Source organism: Phyllostomus discolor, chromosome 7 (assembly GCF_004126475.2).
Source record: "Phyllostomus discolor isolate MPI-MPIP mPhyDis1 chromosome 7, mPhyDis1.pri.v3, whole genome shotgun sequence".
In the NCBI taxonomy this organism is placed as follows: Eukaryota; Metazoa; Chordata; class Mammalia; order Chiroptera; family Phyllostomidae; genus Phyllostomus; species Phyllostomus discolor.
Window position 1 is genome coordinate 87,040,785 of NC_040909.2, and position 15,124 is coordinate 87,055,908.

Here is a 15,124-nt window from a genome sequence, read left to right on the forward strand (position 1 = left end):
ATCAATCAAACTGCTCAGATTTAGGGCTTTGGCATTAGCTTCATAGCAAAGGACAAAGGGCCTTCCATGATCAATCATATACTTAAAAATAATTTTCTCCTTTGGCCTGACTGTGTATACTGCTAACCTTCAGATCTGTAGTAGAAAAAACATTTGTTTAACCAAGGATCTGTAAGACAAGATGTGGGAATTAGCTGGAAATCAAGAACCTGACATTTTCACTTAATAAGACTGTTTAAGATGCTATAATGATATACCATACACTGGGTGACCATAAACAATAGACCTTTATTTCTCATTGCCCTGGAGGCTGGAAGTTGCTTGCAGATTTGGTGTCTGGTAAGGACCCACTTCCTGGTTTAAGACAGCAGTCTTCTCACTGTGTCCTCATATGGCAGAAGGATCCAGAAAGCTTTCTTGGGTATTTTTGATAGGGGTATAATACTATGTATAAGGGTCCTCCCTTATGAGTGTCAAGTAATAATCACCCAAAGGCCCTGCCTCCTAACACCATCAATTTGACGATTAGGAATTCAATGTATGAATCTTGGGGGCACAGTCTGCAACAGCTACCAAGATGAATATACAGGAACCTAGAAGCCCAGCTGGTGGGCACAGTACTAATGAGATTTTGTTAATAATATTTCTAGCTTTTTTTCCTGCTCTACCTAACCACACCCCTGCTCTCCTGCATCCCACCCCTCCTAACATCACTCATGCTGCACTGTGCTTACTGGAGCTTCCAGCTCCTGCTAAGCCAGCACCACTGTCATCTCCTTTCATTTGCCATCATGATTATCTACTTAGCCATGATGAGCTGTTTTCCAATACCTACAAGATCCTGGTGATATAGATGGGCTGTGCCTGTAAGCAGAGGGGAAGATGGTCAGTAGGACAGAGGGTAATATAGATGACTCCTTTATTGTGGGAAATGCTCCACTGAAGGCCCTGAGGGTGAAGGTACAAAAGCACAGTAATCACTGGTGTGGATATTGTTGTGAATCATCATTTGCAGGAAACCAGCTTCTCAAAAGAAACCTATGAGAAGTACATTAACATTACATGCAATCAATCAAAGGGAAAATTGAAGAACAGAGACCAGAAAGAGTAAAGCCTTTTATGACAAGGGCTGCAGAACAAATCAAGCACATCCTTGCTAACTTCAAAAACTACCAATTCTTAATTGGTGAAAACATTAACCTAAATAGCTTGGCTGCTCTGCTGGACTACCATGAGGGTGTTGCAACCCTACGTATGGTTTTCTTTAAGGATAGCTTGGAAATAAAAAATGTTAAAAAATTTGGCAGTTTGGATCTGTCATCATAACTGACTGCTGCTTTTCATCCACACGCCAGGACTAGGACAATGGAACTGATGTTATCTTGAGCTCTTCATTTATTTTGACCTTGATTTATTTGGAGCAGAGGCATTGTTTTCAAGAAACAAATGTAATATAGGAGATCTAAAAATAAAATGCATGTAAACTAAAAAAATAAGAATATTTCTAGGAAGTCTGGAAAGAATATAAAATGTATTTTACTTGTTCTTTGTTTACATGGCATAATCTATGTTGCATGATGTTTAAGGTTTTCTATAAAAATATACTTTGATCTCTTTGTGGAAGAAATAGACTATCAAAAATTTATGACACTATTTCAAAAATGAATTGACACTTAGATTTTTCATATTTAGTCAGTTTTTGTTTAGATGCATAGAAAGAATGGTGTTAATATCTCTTTTTTGTCACTGTTCTATATCAGGAACAGCCAAATTGCTTATATAAAGTTCAAGCTAAATATAATGTCATTTTGTTCAGAACATACCTTTACCCAGTGGTTAGGTGGCATTTTCTAAATGAGCCCTCTAACAGTACTCGGGAATTTTCTCCAAAAGGTCATTTTCTACCACTTGAAAGGTAGAAATTTTTTTCTTGAAAATGTTTCTATGTCCTACTCATAGGGTATCATTTACCTGCTTGAGGGCCTTTTGACTTCCACCTACAAAAATGTATGTAATTTGTTTTATTTTTGTCATAACCCCATCTACGTGTAACTAAGGAATGGCTATTCACGTAATTTTATTGTGAAGGTTTCAAGAGGAAAATGAGTTAAAAGTTAGGATGTTAAATTGCTGTAACAGCACTTTGAAGCCCTAGAAGGGGCTGGCTTTCTGTCCCACTGTTGTCCTTTATAGGCACGTAGAATAAACAGTGATTGAAACTAAAGAGCACAAGTAACCAAAAAAGCAGTGGACATCCAGAAGCAGTGGTTCTCAACCGTGCTGCATGCCCATATCACCTGGGGTGCTTTAAAAATACCATTGCCTGTGTTCCACCCCTAGAAATTCTGATTTAGTTTTCTTAGGTGCAACCTGAGCAGTGGTAGTGTTAAAGCTCCACAGGTGATTCTAAAAGGCACTCTGGTTTGAGACTCACTTTTGGGACTAGAAAAATGATCCTTGATCTTTTCTTGACCACAAGACACCTTTAAGAATTTGTTGAAAGCTATGTTCTTCTTCTCCAAGTAATATGTAAAAACCAACAGAAGTTGTGGACACCCCTCCTGGGCATTATTTATTCAAACATTTAAAAACATTTGTAGGCCCTGGCTGGTATGGCACAGTGGGCCTGTGGACCAAAGGGTTGCTGGTTCAATTCCCAGTCAGGGCACATGCCTGGGTTCTGGGTTAGGTCCCAAGCTGGGGGTGCACAAGAGGCAACCACACATTAATATTTCTCTCCCTTTCTTTCTCCTTCCCTTCCCCTTTGTTTAAGCAAATAAAATATTTTAAAAAATAAAAGCATTTGTTGTATCACCAAGTCACCCATTCAAGCCACCCACTAATAATCTCTAGTTTAGAGGGAAATGGAAGGAATGTTGTAGCAGTGTGCTGGGTCCAATAAGAGCTAGAACCTTTCAGTGATTTAATAAGGAATGCTTAGGAAGAATTCTTACATTGATAAAAGAACCATAAGATATAATGTGTTTCCATATGACCTCTTATGTGAGGGAGAGTACCTAAAGAAGGACAAACATGGAACAGAGCAGAGCCCCTAAATAAACCCATGTGTATATATGGTCAATTCATCTTCAACACAGGCACCAAGAACACAAGGTGGGGAAGAACACAATGTGGGGAAATAAATTGCTGGGAAAACTTGATATCCACATGCAAAAGAATTAAATCAGATTCTTACCTTAAATCATATACAAATCAACCCAAATTGGATTAAAGATTCAAACATAAGACCTGAAACCTTAAGACTCCTAGTAGAAAATAGGGTAAAGAAAATGTTCCCTGACATTTGGCTTGCCAATGCTTTCTTGCATGTGACGCCAAAAGCACAGGCAAGAAAAGTAAAAATAAACTACCACCTGTTAGGATGGCCATTATTAAAAACAGACAAACAAGCAAGCAAGCAAAAACAAGTATTTGAGAAGATGTGGAGGGAAGGGAACCCTTGTGGGAATGCAGATTGGTGAAGCCACTACAGAAAACAGTATGAAGTTTCCTCAAAAAACTAAAAATAGAACCATATGCTCAATCCAGCAATTCCACTGCTGGGTGTTTATCCAATGGAAATGAAACCATTAACTTAAGGAGATATGTGCACCCCTATGTTCATTGCAGCATTATTCATAATAATAAAGACATGGAAAAAACCTAAGCGTCCATCAATGGATGAATGGATAAAAATGTGGTTTAATCATGCAGTGGAATATTATTCAGCCTTAAAAAGGAAGAAATTCTGCCAATTGTGACACCATAGATGGGCACAGATAACATTATGTTAATGTGTAATAAGTCATAGAAAGATAAATACTATATCATTTTACTTATATGTGGAATCTAAAAGAGTAAAACTTATAGAAGTAGAGAGTAGAATGGTGGTTGCCAGAGGCTGTAAGGAGGGGTAAATGAGGAGATGATGGTCAAAGGGTACAAAGTTTCAGTTTTGTAAGATAGTTATGAAGATACATGCATCATAAGGCCTATAGTAAATGATACTGTATTATATGCCTAAAATTTGTTAATAGGATAGGTCTTACATTAAGTGTTCTTATCACACACATACACACAAATAAGAATAATATAGGGAGTGGGAGGAAACTTTTGGAGGTGATGAATAGATACATGGCTTTGATGATGGTGATGATTTCATGGCTATTAACTAATCCCCAAACTCACTGAGCATTTACATTAAACATGTACAGCTTTTTACATGTCAGTTATATCTCAGCAAGTTGATTTCAAATAAACAAAATACAAGAGAGGAGACCTTAAGCATTAGAGAGGACATAAGAAAAATCAGTATGGAATCAACACAGTAAGTGTTAATAAAATTATGAAAGACCTTGGGTTTTGTGGACAGTTCCCCATACCCAGAAGTTTTCTTCTTCTTCTTTACTGCATGGATTTATCTGCCATTTATTCAAGCACTTCTCTTGGCTTTTCTTTCCTTTGTTCCCAACCAAATCCTATCTAGTTCATGTGTCATTCTATCAGGACTTCACTAACTGGATATGTTATTTTTACCCATGTGTTAATAGCTAAAATAATTATTTTCACTGGCACAGTGATTTTAATTTGGAGCATTACCTTAACTCAAAGGCTGTAATGGACATTTCAGACATTGCTGAGTGAGGTATTAGGAGAAGGCAGTAAAGCATACCCAGCTCTTTTCAAATAAAATCCTTAACTGTTTGGGGGATACCAAGCATCGCGTTTTAAACTAAGTTTAATGATGAAAAAACAGTGATCAAGTTTCAGCCCCAACCCAGCTGTAGAATTTGTTTTTTCTGAAATATTATTTCTGTGTGTGTGTGTGGGAGGGCTCCACCTGTAGAGCCCCACCCCCACCCCATGTCCACCACAGATGAGAATAAGTCTACCAAGACATGATCTGCTTGGGGAGAAAAGGTGGCTGATCTCTCAAAGGAGAAGGGCCAAGAGCCTGTTACTCAATGGGTTCTTAATTGGGTTTAATTTGCATAGGAATACAGGGCATATATGTAAAGCTTAATCATTGTCAGGCAGTAATGATGAAACAATAGATAATATTCAAAGAACTATGAGGGCTTGTTCATAAGCCACTCTGAGTCAGGGTCAGATAGCTAAAGGGTCATAAACTTTGGGGAAACAAACTCATTTCATGCTTGGACCCTTATCATTTAAATTGAGGGCATTAGCAGAGTAGGTTTCACAGGGTTTTATGCATTCTTTTTCAATCCTGATCACCCAGGGGTGCACTGCCCTCCAGCATTGTTTCAGGCTCAAGTCAGGCAAGAGAAGTAAGGCAACCAAGAGATTAGGAGACTTCTTGCAGACAGAATGAGGACTCAGGCTATGTCAAAGCTCAGGGGTAAGGGTCCATCACCCCTTTTTTCTATAGCCCCCAAGTCCTTCCCTAAGGGCCCCTTCATGACTGTGCCTGTCTTACGTCATCCCTTCCTTGAGTAATCTTACCCATCACTGGCTAACCGGCGGTCATCTGCCCAGGGCCAAGCAGCATGAAGTAAAGGGGGCAGATGCAGTGCCTTTGCCAAGGAGATAAGCTTTGTCTCCTTTGTTGCTTAAGGTCTCTCACTCAGCCTTAGCCATAGGGGTTTATAGATTCTGAAACCAGGCAGGGTGGTTCCCAACACTTCTGGAGTCCCAGGAGTCATCAAAGGAATCATGTTTGGTGGTGTGGAGGCTTACATTAAATACAAAATCATCAACTGACAACCTTTCAGAGCCAACTAGTTTAAGCCTGTGTCAGAGCTAGGGAGAATAAGTGGGGAACATCTACCTTGTGCCTGTTGGCTGCTGAGTGGAGCCATCTGAAATTGGACTGGCAGTGGCAATGTTCCAAGAGTGTGAAGAATGACTTTCCTGTGACCCACAGGTCATCTTATATAGGTGTGGTGAAATATCCATTTGGAGTACAGACCACCCTAAATTAAATTACTATTCATGAGCACCACCACTATTCACCACACCAAGTGGCTATAATGCTGTTCCTGGTGAAGTAGAGTGTGCCCCTCTGCTATTACTAGGCAAATTACCAATTCACATCATCATCTAATCAGCATTTCTAATTTTTATTATTTCTCTTTTAGATTGCATTCAGACCTGATAGGAATTAGAAGTAATCCTAGAAGGTAATCCTACATTCAGACCCCTAATCATACACTGAAAAGTGTTTATACATGAACCAATATATGAATGATTGGATAGTCAGATAAATTGACAGATAGATATATTTGATTGACTGATTGATTTTAGAAGAAGTATTACTGAAGAACTGTTTAAGAAGACCCTTCTTAGAATCTTTCATGTAATTTTGCTTCAGGTTTAAGCAACTCCATATGGTAGAGGGAGACAGGTATCTAGAGTAATTTTATTCATATCAATTTCATGTTTTAAACTCTTCAACTCTCTCATTTTTCCAATATTCACACCCTGTAAGCAGAAAGCATTGTTGTCAGGAAAAATTGAGAAATACTTTGAAATGGATAAAAAAAAAACATTACCGAATACCCTATAATTCACCCTTTCACATTGTCTCAAACTTTCACTAGTCTTTGAACTAATTTGCAATTCTGTACATAGTAGAAAACCAATAATGCAAATAATAATTGTCCTTAGAAATTCAAAAGTATTATGTTGGATGCAATGCAGTTGATGAATGCCCAGTGGAAATCAGACTTGTGTCTAATTATAAATTCATGCCAACTGTTATTACTGCTGAATATGTGTGGTCTTTGAATTCTCCCTTAAAAGAGTTGTAGCATCTAATTGATTCTTCCATTAACTAATAAATTAGATGATATTTTTAACACATTCATTTTATATTGATCTGAGGTTATAATTTTACCTTTGAATAAATTAATCATTTAATCCTAAATTATGCTCTTGTTCTTTAGTGCACTACCAACCCTTTGATCTTTTTAGTCTTTTAAAAGGTGAATAATTGTACCACAATCCTGAAGTGTCCTATAAAGATGCTGTGGGTTTCATGTTGAAGGGAGGATGGTGGACAGGGTGAGAGTGTCAGGTAAGATTGTGACCATGTCAGAGGGGAAAGAACAGTTCAACCTCAGGAAAGATTATCCAAAAAGAAGTCATGACTCCTCAGCATTAAGTTATATTACCAAAATCTCCTTATATTACCTTTGTTTCACTTTCATCCTCCAAAAAGTTCAGAAAGAGGTCACATTCTGATACATAAATACAGAAACTATGTTGACATAGTTGTCCAGAGGAAATTTGTGACAGAGCTTAGTCACTTCTAAGTCCAAGTTTTTAATGCTTTCATTTTTGATTTTTACTTTCAATATAGAGGTAAAATTCAACCTCCTTTTCTAGGACAGCTCTTTGTTTTTTTCTAAGGATTAAGGCTTTTTAAAGCACCTCTTAAAATTTTATTTCACTAAAGTGAACAATCATGGCATCTATATGTGATGACTTGCAAATTGAATGCTTTAAAATGTGTTCTGAAAATCTACACTAAAATCTATGAATTTCTGCCTCCAATTGTTTTCATATCTTTATTGCAATATGATTTATATTCCACAAAATTCAACCATTTAAAGTCTACAGGTCAGTTATTTTTAATATGTTCACAAAGTGAGTTATAGTCACCACTACTTCTTAATTATAGAAAAATTCATCACCCTCAAATGCCAGGCAACCATTCCTCATTCCTGCCCGCAGACAAGTAACCACTATTTTCTCTAAAGAATAATCTCTTCTGGACATTTCATCCCAATGAAATCATTCCCTATTTGGTGTTTTATGTCTGCCTTCTTTCACTGAGCATTGTGTTTTCAAGGACCATCCTTCTTGTAGCCTGTGTCAGAATTTCACATCCTTTGATGACAAAACAATATATCATTTCATGGATATCCTATATTTTATTTGTCCACTCATGAATTAATGGACATTTGGGTTTGTTTTACTTTTTGGCTACTATGAAGAATGCTGCTATGAACACTCTTATAGAAGTTTTTATAAGAAGATACATTTTCTTTGATCTTGGCTACAAACAAAGTCTGTCCAGAAAAAGTCCAGTCATTGTTAATATAGTAAGAACAGTCTGCGTAATATTGATTGTTGGGAACTGCCCTGCCTGGTTTCAGAAACTGTAACCCCCATGACTAAGGCTGAGTGAGAGACCTTGGGACCAGAAGTCTCTAAGGAGACAAAGCTTATCTCCCTGGAAGAGGCGCTGCTTCTGCTCCTTTTTCTTCACCCTGCCTGGCCCCCAATGCTTGGTCGGTTAGCCAATGATGGGTAAGATTCCCCAAGGGGTGAATGACCTAACACAGGCATGATCATGTGGAGGCCCCCAGGGAAGGACTTGGGGGGCTATAGCAAAAAAGGGTGATGGACCCTCACCCCTCAGCTTTGACATAGCCTGAGTCCTCATTCTGTCCATGAGAAGTCTCCTAATCTCTTGGCTGCTTTACTTCCTCTGCCTGACTTAAGCCTAAAACAATGACAAAGGGAAGCACAGCCCTGTGCTGGAAAGGGTGGGTTCCCCGGATGATTGGGCCTAAGAAAGAATACATAAACTCCTGTGAAACCTGCTTTTTTTAGAATGCTCTCAATTAAATGATAAAAGTCTGAGCAGGAAATGAATTTGTTTCCCAAAGTTTTGTAGCCCTTTAGCTAACAGACCCTGACTCAGAATAAGCCCTCAGAGTTCCTTGTATGTTATGTAATGTTTGATCCTTACTGCCTGATAATGATTAATGAGCTTTACCTGTATTCCTGTGCAAAATGAACCCAATAAAAGCCCACTGAGTAACAAGCTCTTGGCCCTTCTCCTTTGAGAGATCGGCCACCTTTCCTCCCCAAGCAGGTCATGTTTTGGTAGACTTATTCTCATCTGTGGCAGCTAGCGGGGGAGGGGGGGGCCGCCCTGCCGGCAGAGCCCCCCCATAATTGATGTAATCTGGTAGCAAAGGAGAGTGGACTGGAATTGGCATGAGTAAACAATGATGACTTCACTGTACTAGTCAGTGGGGGCAGTAGACACCACCATTGAGTGGGTGTGTGTACTGTGTAGCAGTCACATACAAAATGGCTGAGATTAGAGCAATGAAGCTGCATAAAATTTTGCATTAAGCTTGAACATTCCTCTACAGAAATGATGTGGACTCTAGCCCATGAAGTCTGTGTGTTGTGGCTGCATCGTACAAATTCACACTGACTACAGAAGTCCTGTGGAGAAAAAGGGATGGCATGGCCACTCTCTGAGTGAGAGAGGGCCACAACCCTTGCCTGGACAGGCTTTTATTGCTTTTCTGGGTGTATTATGTGGAGGATGGTCCTCATTTACTATGCACAGGTTTACTTTAGGTGGTTACCTTTTACAGAAAACAAAGGAGAGGATGTTCCTAATTACATCACAGAAGAAGGATATTTGCAAATGCTAAGGGAAAAGTGGTTGAACTGGTTACACTCATCCTTGGAAGGTTTAGCATAGATTTTAGGAAGCTACTTTAAAGATATGCAGTAAACATTTGCTGCCTCAATTCAGGGTTAGGGGGTTTTAGCAAAAGCAAGCCTCATAGCAGCCTAGGTACAATGCAGGCCTGATTCCCCACTAGAGAACCTATCCATGGGCGTGGGTCCTGTATGCTGGACCTCACTCCCCACTGGCTTTTCTGAGTGGGAACTGGGCTACATTTCCCACTGCCACACAGAATGGTCCTCTATATAGAAACTATTGGGATGATTTAGAAGTCCGCAGCTATGGACATTTGGTGATTGACAGCTTTATCATGACAATGAGCCCACTCACACATCATGTCCTGTGCAGAGTTTTTGGCAAAATATCAAATTGCCTGGGTGACTTAGCCCCCTGAAGCCCAGATTTGGTGCCCTGCAACTTCTGGCTTTTCTCCAAACTGAAATCACCTTTTTAAGGGAAGAGATTTCAGACCATCAATGAAATTCAGGGAAATATGATGGGGCAGTTGAAGGAAGTTAGGAGAACTGTGCGAGGTCCCAAGGGGCCTACTTTGAAGGGGACTAGGGCCTCATTCTCCTATGTACAATGCTTCTTTTATCTTGCATGTTCTTTAATAAATGTGGCTATTTTTCATAGTACATGGCTGGATACCTTCTGGACAGACCTTGTATATAATAAGAGAAAATGGGACTGTTCTCCTGGTGAGAAAGAACTGTACCAGAGAGTCTCTATGTACTTCATAGACATTGGCTTAATTCCAAGCTTTTCCATCATCTTCAGAGATGCTTAGTTGTAAGATAGCTATTTCCTAACTAGTAAATTGTTACACACTTATTCATTTTGTTACAACCCCATCAGCTGTATCTTCTCTGACTGCTCTTGCAGCACACTCTTCCTGCCTTTGAACAACAGTCAGATGGATGCTCTTTGTCATACAGAATAGCAGTCATTCTGAAAAAGAATCTTCCATAAATACTTCCATATTATCTATTTTTATATTTCTCCCACCTCCCTAGGGTCTGTGGGATAGGCCAAATGAAAAATAAAACTGAAAGTGCCAGGTCTTCCTTTATGAAAGAGAGGCCATTGATGAATAAAGAGGGTCCTCTTGAAATCCTCTTTAGAAAATTTACCTAAACAGAAGCCATTACTTTGACCTTGGTGAACTTGTAGTCAATATTCCTCTAGTGATTCATATTCAATCTATTTATATAATTAAATTTTATTTGTATCACCTGCCTATTACATTCAAAATATTAGTTATTTACACTTTGCAATCACAACTTTGGGAAAACTTATTTTTGATGTGAAACATGACTGTGCTGGTTCTATTTAGTCAAGCATTTATGTGTTTTTTTTTCTTTACTTGACTGAATGGGGGCTCTGTTAAAACTGTTGGCTCTTAGACTAAGGAACCTGATAGAAGCAGGTTTCTTAGGGTCACAGGCCTTGCACAATTCTTAGTAATAATGGAAGATTGAGATCTGTTGATAAAAGTCAAATGCAGTTAGATGGTGCAAAAGGAGGGTCTCCCATGGCAGAAAACAATTCTCATTGGCATTGTTCTGACACTGTTTTCTTCTTATTGGAAGCCAATTGGTACATATTTTGTCTTCAGCAAATGACACAGCTGCATCCAACATATTATATTAGACTATATTTCATAGGTCCTGGACATATTTTTAGGAGATTAATTTATTTGTTCTTAACCACAATATGACAGCCTGTGTGCATGTCACAATAAAGTTGTGGTTCTAGAACAAGTTACTTTCTAGAGTAGAATCAAAGTTGTCTCTGTAACAGTGATGTTATAACTCATTATGCTCTCTGTGAGTAGAAAAAAGAGAGAGGAAATGACAGGTAGCATTTCAAGAATTTCATCTCTCCTCACATGAAATATATCCAAAGTTCTATGTTGAGGGAGGAAAAGTTATCTATTAAATGTGCTTAGATAAAAATTATGTATTAAAATTATTCATTAAATTGATAAATGTTTAACCATAACTCTATTAAATGGATAATCCAGATGTTGCCTAATCTCCCTTATTGGAGAGTAAACATAGGGTTGAAGTCATTAAGAAATGTGCCCTAAATCTCATGAGAATTTGTGGATGAACAAATTAAAATTTAGGCCTACAGTTTTCCATCACTGTCATAAAAACCTACAGAAATTCTTCCTCTGAAAATGGAAAGATGAAAATAACATGTAATGTATTTGGTCATCAACTCATTTTTTCCTGTGAAACTTAATCTTAAAAATGAAGGCTAGAAAATAATACTATTGGGAAACTATTTCAAATGGCTATTGTAATTATTTTGGTCTTATATATAGAGAGAGCTCAATGTTACCCATAATTCCTGGTAATGATAGATAGTCTCAAGTGGTAACCTAAGAATGGTCCTTGTTCCTCCTACACGTTCTGTAAACAAGAACTCTCATTCCTAAAGCTAATACCCAGACACCTAAAATTAACACTCAAGTTAGATTTTGTTTATACTTCCTTGGAAGTAAAAGTTAAATTATTCTCATGTGGAAAATTTCATATAAAATTACTTCTCTTTTGTTTTATAAAGGTTCCATTTGATTCTCTATATTGTTTGGAATGCCTCAATAATCTATTGATACTATAAAATTCAGCACGTGGACAGATTCATCTAACAACATATGGAACATCTCACTAGCTTGGTTCCCAAAGGCTTTTGGTGGATGTGTTTTATTGTTTGCTATTATTGAGTTGCCCTGCTTAGATTTAGAGTTAGTTATAAACACACTGTCAAATTAAGAAAAATGTTTTACTCCAACAGGTCAAATTTTAAGAAAAGAAATTCAACAAGTATAAAAATTATTTAAGGCATAATAAATATTTTTCAAGTTAAAGGCAGAGTAGGAAAAATAAAATCTCCTATTTTTAATCCATATCTCATTTAAAACATATCTTTGTTGATCATATACTATGAGCAAGGCCACTGTGCTAAGTATGGAAGGGTCTTCAAAAAATCGTGATGATTATTGTTTTTTCCAAGAAGGGTAATTTAGAATACTGAAAGGCACATTGAAACATTAATGTTATTATAGTTTCCCTAATAATGATAAGCAATAAACTGAGCTGTGTCATATCAACAAATTATCCCAGTAACAACAAGTTAATTTTAAAAGGACTTGTAAGTAGGAGAAGAAAAATGATTAAAACTAAATCAATTAAAGTCAATTAAACTCAAAATTTTTAAAATGTTGCCTTGGCCAGTGTGCATCAATTGGTTGGAGCATAATCCTGTACCTAAAACATGGAAAGTTTTATTCTCATCAAAGCATGTACTTAGCTTGTGGGTTAGATCTTTGGCCCCATTCAAACAATCTCTGGTCCCCAACGGTTCTCTCTGACACCCATGCTGATCTGTCTCTCCCTTCCACTCTCTCAAAAGCAATGAAAAATCTCTTTGGTTGAGGATAAAATAAAGATAAGATAATAAAATAAAATAATAAGATAAGATAAAATAAAATAATAAAATAAAATAAAATGAATTTTATGTGATTATTTTAAACACACTTGATGTAATGAAAAAATTCCTCCCTAGAGCAGCTTCATGATATCATTAAAAATCTAATTCATTTTTTTTCTGTTTTAAACTGAAATCTCAACTGCATCTGTACTTGGTGAGGTCCTGTTTGCTATTTTGACAATATGGCTCTTTTTATGTGCAAATCATTACTAATATTTCTAGTCTCATTATTGAGAAAGGCAAATTTTTGCAGCAGGGGATGATGTGTCAATAGGATTAACATTCTAGTTTTCATTTTGCCAAATTTTTACAGAAGTAGAATGGTGTTCTGGAATAGCCATGGGGTTCAATTGCCTGCTGACAAGAAGCATGACTCCCAAGGCAAGAGTTTGGTGAAAAAGGAAAGGGTGGGGAGTGGTAGAAAAGGGTGGGGGAAAGGCAGAAAACTGTACTTGAACAACAATAAAAAATAAAAGAAACAGAAAAAAATAGAAAAGGGGTTGTTTATTTAAAGGTTATACAGATGTAGAACAATGACAGATCGCTGCTGTTAAGTCCTGCTCCATTTAAAAACACCCAAAAGCAAATGGTCCTGATTCCCTCTGCCAAACCAGGCCAGTTTCAGAATATGCCATTCAGATTTACAGTGTTTCAGAAAAGTGAAGTCTACAGCTCAGCCTTCTCTGTCAGAGTTCAGTTTCAAGCATCGCTCACGAGTCTGTGTGGCCAGGCAAGTTCCTGCAACACCACCAGCTCTGAGGTTGTCTTCTGCAGGTAGACTTCCAGGCAAATCTCCCAGGCAGACTTCCAGGCAGACCCTCAACCTAGTGGCAGTCTTCTCTGCAGACCTCTCTGTAGACATGCCTGACTCACTGAATTTCAGAACTCCCATTTCAGTTTTAAATGCTCATCTCAGAACTTCCTGCATTATCTAACACCTGGCTCTTACTGTGGTGCATTAATGTTTGCCATTTTTGTCAGGTCCCCAGTGTCTTTAGCCCTCTTTCAACTGCTATCTTTAGTCAAGGCAAGAGTTTGCAGCTACACAAAGGCATCCTGGAAGGGCATCTGCCCTGCCCCACCCCCAACTCCCCATAGTTCATACAGGTGCAGCATGAGCTTCCTCCTTGGCTATGTCAGGAGTCACTGCACATACTTATGATCACATATACAATTCTGCAGCTTCCAAGATCTTCCTTTCAGGAAGGATCAGGCTGTTAATTTGCCTTTGTTTTGTAATTTGTCTTAAATACTATCCTTTCCCTGCCCCCTCAGTCTTGCCTAAAGGCAGGATTGTGGGGGGGTTCCTCTATCATTAGGGGACCCATGCTCAGTATCCCATTACAACATCCTTCAGATTCCTAGGTCAGATGACTAGGCAAGTCTCTGCATGAATAACTTGAGGGTAGAAATCAACTCCACATACCTGGGATAGAAACAGCCAACCTTAGATGCAAAGAGCAAGTAAGGGCTTCAAAGCTATAATTTAAAGAGCATTTTTAGCTTCCTAATTACTTTATTGAATGCTCTATTTCCTTTCTGAAATACAGATTGTTTCTTGTTGCAAATGGCTTTTATTAGGAGGCATGTCTTTTTTACCTTTTGTTCTTGGGAAAAAGACTGTTCTTAGTGAATTGTCAGTAAAGAGACCATGGAAAACTACTGCATTGGTAGCTGAGTCAAGCTCTCAGCTTTATGTGGCTGACTTACTTTTGTACCTTAAACAGTATGAGAACTTAAGTTACCACTTTTTACTGAAATTCTACTTTAGCTTAGATCTGTTTGTGATAGTTCATAATTACAACATTCCAATGTCCCCTTCTTCCTGGATGACTGTTAATTTTAACTTCTCATATATTTTTAATGGAGGAAAAACTCACATTTTCTAGTGTTCTCATGACAATGTCACATATGTTAAAGAATAAAGGATAATATTAATAAATATGATTGTTCTTTGTGTAAGAGTGATGTAATATTAAATCAGCCTTTAGATAAAAAAAACTGTGCAAACTAGGCAGTCCTGAGAAGGAAGTTCATAGCGATACAGGCCCACCTAATAAGGTTAGAAACATTCCAAACAAACAACCTAACCCTATGTCTACAAGAACTCGAGGAACAACAACAAAGGCAGCCCAGAGCAAGCAGAAGGAGAGAAATCAC

The 15,124-nt window shown here is 38.0% G+C and overlaps 1 pseudogene; it reads left to right on the forward strand.

Moving 5' to 3' along the window:
• Window positions 1-857: 857 nt before the first annotated feature.
• Window positions 858-1,326, forward strand: LOC114501392 (annotated as a pseudogene).
• Window positions 1,327-15,124: the final 13,798 nt, after the last annotated feature.